Source organism: Mya arenaria, chromosome 4 (assembly GCF_026914265.1).
Source record: "Mya arenaria isolate MELC-2E11 chromosome 4, ASM2691426v1".
Classification (NCBI taxonomy): Eukaryota; Metazoa; Mollusca; class Bivalvia; order Myida; family Myidae; genus Mya; species Mya arenaria.
This window is the reverse complement of record NC_069125.1, coordinates 62759020-62764076: the sequence shown is the minus strand read 5'-3', so window position 1 is coordinate 62764076 and position 5057 is coordinate 62759020.

The following is a 5057-nucleotide window of genomic DNA, read 5'->3' as shown; positions in this document are numbered from 1 at the left end:
TGCGGGAGATGGCCGAGTTGTTACGGTTGTACCGTGCGACGTCAACAAACACCAACAGATCCCTACAGAGAAAAGCATGCTCGACCCTGAAGGGGTCCGCTGGTCTTTATATACACTAAATATATATTCGCACAGAGCCCAGGCTTTGCTAATTTGCATATTACCAACCAAGTTAACATCCTTTCTATGAACTTACTTCCGTTTATAACGGAATGTTATTATGAACGCACATCGGCCGCCTACAGCGGACAGTTACACTATGGACGCACATCAACTGCCTACAGCCGAGCGTTACACTATGAACGCACATCCGCCTCCTACCGCGGACCGTTACATTACTTTCCCCTCCGAGAACACTCGTCCCCGAGTCTTGGTCTTGGTAGCTCAAGGGTAAGGCAACTCCGTTCCAGCAGTTGTCAATATCCCACCGCTGCCACCATTTGTAACGTGCGACGTCATACAAACACCAACAGATCCCTTCAGAGAAAAGCATATTCGACTTTGAAGGGGTCCACTGGTCTTTATATAACGTCGCACGTTATTTACTTTTTCATTTACTGTCAACGAACAGAGATATAAACAATCAATCCGACAGTGTTGTAGTAATACTGTGGTTGTATGTTGTACTTCCAAAGAACCCTCATTTTGAATGTATATGAATTGCCTTAATAAATAGGTTGACAACAAAGTGTAAATTATGATGAGCTGAATTGGATATCTAATTGTTTGAAGCATTCATTTAATTAAAGCCTTATTTCTGCTCATTATTTTTGTCACATTTGTCTGTCTTATTTTTCCATGTTGTTTTGTTAATTTGTTAGTGTTTTTGCGCTGTGTTTTACTGTTTTCGATTGTGTTGGATATACTTCATGTTTTATACTCTTCTGGTTACAAAACCTTCTCTTCTTATTAATATCCCATAGATGTCAACGAATGTCATTCCATTCCTTGGCAAAACGGTGGCACGTGTGTAAATGTCATTGGCAGCTGTCAATGGGGAAGTGTATACGGATAAATTTTAGTTATGAAAAAAGAAAATTTGTTTATGATATCAACTCTTATTCAACTTTACTTAAAAAGTGTCGTCAATAACCGTTTTGATGCGTGTAAAACTTCCAAAGCGTCAAATAAAACGAATAAGCCTAATGTTTAAAACAGGAAATTAAAAAAAAGTTATTCTCTGTGTGTTTGTATTGACTGGTCGCCGATCATACGAGTTCGTTATTTTAGAAATTTAATTTCTGTGAAAACGATTTATATACACGCTGTGGTAGTAAATAAGCATGTGCGAATTTTACGGGCATATTGTGAATAATAGTCTAAATTGCCTTAAAGTGACTTAACACGACATTAATTGACTATTTTAAATTTAAGTGATATAAAAATGGAAGTACAAAGCTTAATTCCACGATTTTACTAACAATCATAAGTCGCAATAACGAAATTAACACAATTTAAATTTAACTGATATAAAATGAAAGTTCAAAGGGTAATCTCGGCCGAATCGACCCGACACCAATAATTATATCGGTGATAATGCAAGGTACCAGTCTAAATAATTTACGCATGCCGAAGACGACCAAGTAGCTACGATCTAGAAAGATGATTAAACCGTTATAGTTCGGCTTTGTCCGTGTTTATTCGGAATGTTAACAATTGTTAGAATATTTAAACGTATGTTTACTGTCATTATAATAACAAACATATGTATTAACGCTTAAACATATTTAGCCACGTCTTTGATGTATTGCATCAAAATTTGTCTTGTGTATTTATAGTGCGTTACAAACTCTGAGCACTTTACTACGAACAAATCGAGAACATGAACGATACATGAACCTCTCAGATTGGTGATTGCTTTTTTGTATTGGCCAATAACAATCGATGCTTTTTTTAAGTTTCTGTTCATGTATCTTACGTAGATTGATTCTGACGAATGCACCAAAAATAAGTACCATAGATAATATTTCAGTCATTCTGTTTTTTCACCAAGGCGAGCTTCTTAAACAAGAGTCAGAAGTAAAAGGTAGAAATACTTGCGTTTGAATTTTTGAGGGGGGAACAATGACAATCGAGGATTTTTCGATTATTCTGTTCATTTTACGTAGAATGCACCAACAAAAGCAAAGAAGTTAGAGTCCAATTTTGACAGGAAGTAGATCGGGCTACCTCGGCCTGAGACCGAGTTACGCTCGCAGTTTAAGAGAAGAAGGGTGGACAGAAGAGGGCAAGAAGGAAGTAAATTCGGGGGGAGAAGGGAGATCAATAGAAAAGACAAAGGCAGATCAGAAGAGGGCAAAAAGCAAGTAAACGGGGCGGAAGAAGGGGTGGTAGAAAAGAAGAAGGGAGGTCAGAATAGGGCAAAAAGCAGGAAAATTGGGCGGAAGAAGGGGTGGTAGAAAAAAAGAAGGGAAGTCAGAAGAGGGCAAAAAGCAAGAAAATGGGGCGGTAGAAGGGGTGGTAGAAAAGAAGAAGGGAGGTCAGAATAGGGCAAAAGGCAGGTAAATGGGGCGGAGGAAGGGGTGGTAGAAAAGAAAAAGCAAGTAAATGCGGTAAAAGAAGGGGTGATAGAAATGAAGAAGGGAGGTCAGAAGAAGAGGAGAATAGGGGAGGAAATATTGGAAAGGATAACTAAAACAAGAGGGAATTAAGCAAAGTTAAGAAGTACGGAGAAAGGGATGATGAGAAAAGGAGGAATAAAGTAAAAATCAGGTAAGAAGAAAATGAGACGAGAATAAAAAACCAGTACTAGACGTAATAAAGGAAGTTAATTGGATAGTTCTCATAACATGCACAACCACATGCACATGTACGATGGTGACTCCGAGTCGGTGGAAAGACAAATATCGTACCATGCACGACTTAACGTACGAGTGTTAGCTCTGAGAGCCAGGCTTGAAAACCAGCACAGCTAGTTCCCGTACACATTCGTCCTAGATTTCAAACACTGTCCGATTATTTTTTATATGAAATTTGGAAGTTAAAAGATTTATACATCCATTTTCGTGGAATTAGTTATTGTATAAATGTTGACATTGGTGCACAGAAAACCTGAATGTTATAATGCTATATTTTAGAGCTTTTTTCTAAAGCGATTTACTCTTCAAAGTTCATTTCTTTGTCCTACTTAAACGATTTAGTATGTTTATGCCTTCCGGTTTTCATCTTTAGTATATTTATACTATTAATAGACTTTACTCATATTCTATAAATAAACGGTTTGAAACTTAATTAAAATACATCTTCAAAGTAAAACATACAGTCAAGATAAGTAAAGGAAATATTTTAGACCTGTCAATTTTTATTAACAATTGAGGTTTTTACATTGGGTTTAATATATCAAAAAGCACATATAGTAAACGACTTTGTATGCATTCTGATAGCTAAACCATATCTGACAAAGCAGTTAAGTAAAAATGTCTCCAAATACGGCTCCTTTTAAAGTAAAAGTATACTACATGTATACTGAAGCATAAACTAAGTGAGGAGCAAAATCAACATGGACAAATATTTATGTTAAAGTATAAAATAGCCACATGTGTTTGAAGATATGTTTAGTGAATCACTCAAACAATTGGTGTGATAATTAGGACATACAATGAGGATAACAAAGCTCGCACATTGTGATAACAGTGTTACTTTGTCCAAGGATGATTGAAATTAGTTTAACATAATGAATACCAAGTTGGAAATAACATTTTTGACAATAACATAGGAGGGAATGAGAGATCGGCTACATAAACAGGTGCTCTACAAGCACATGACAGCGCTTGTCTGTTGTTTTTCAGTCGATCAAGGGACATTTCACGTATTTTAACAGGTTAGAGTTATAGGGCTTAAAACGTGTGTCCCATTTGTCAACTTTTTAATTGTTTTCAAGTTACGACCAAAATGTATGTTTTTTGCACAATGACTACGGCGCCAAGTCTATGACCATACATCAGCATTCCCCTGACAGCCTCTACATACAAGTACATGTAAAGCAGGTAAATTTGGCATATTTAAAGAAAATAAAAACAATGCTAAACTAAAATATCACATTCATAAAGGTGAATGTCTTTGGGAAGAAAACAAAACGAATAGCAACAGGAATATAAATACTACAACACAATTATGAAGTCTAAATAGTTAAAAGACGTACAGTTTTTTGTTGTGCATCAATTATAAAACCAGATAGTACCACAGAAATAATAGTACTGAAAATATTCAGGCAAATCAGAGATAATTATCCACACCCAGAAATAAGTACGTTTTGTTAGATACCCTCGATGCATCACTGCGCTAAAGGAAGGAACACAAACATGTTTTTAGCTAAAAATAAGCTCCGCTTGCGCTATTATTCGCTTATTCATAATGAAACCATATTATCGACATGCGTATTGTACAACATGTATTGTATATAGCTTATTGAACCTGTATTCAAAATAAACAATCTTCAATATTTATAACATGTTTTACTGGCTACAATAAAAAAGCAATCATGCACTTGTAAGCATTTAAGAAGCGATGTAATGAAAACTTTTTTATGAAAACAATGAACTTGATACCTTTCGAAATGTTCGAGACGCTGATGATAATTTTATTGAAGTTGTTTGACATATTTCTGTCATGTTCTTCATAAGGTAAAGGACAATCAACTACGATTTTTAAATCTTACTTTGAGCGAACACACGCTATCTGAACTGTAAATAACAACCAGGGGATTTTTCTAACGTGGACTTTCAATCGGCTACAAATGAAGTCTTCGTAAATATGAATGCCAGTTGAACAGCAAAAATGTTACAGCTGTTGATTTTCCTTTCCTAATTATATTTTTTCGTTTAAACCTGTTAAGTTGGAAGCGTAAATCGTATTATCAAAAGGCATTTTAACCTTACGTAGAGCGACCAAATGCTATTGAAAACTCTAAATAACGAAACGTGGACTTGCAATCGGTGCCAATCAAAGTCTTCAAATACTTCGATGCAAGTTGAAACATCTGCTACAACTGTTGAATTTCTCTACTGATGACAATTTTCTCCTTGAGACCTGTTGAAGGCGTTATTGTATTAACATAA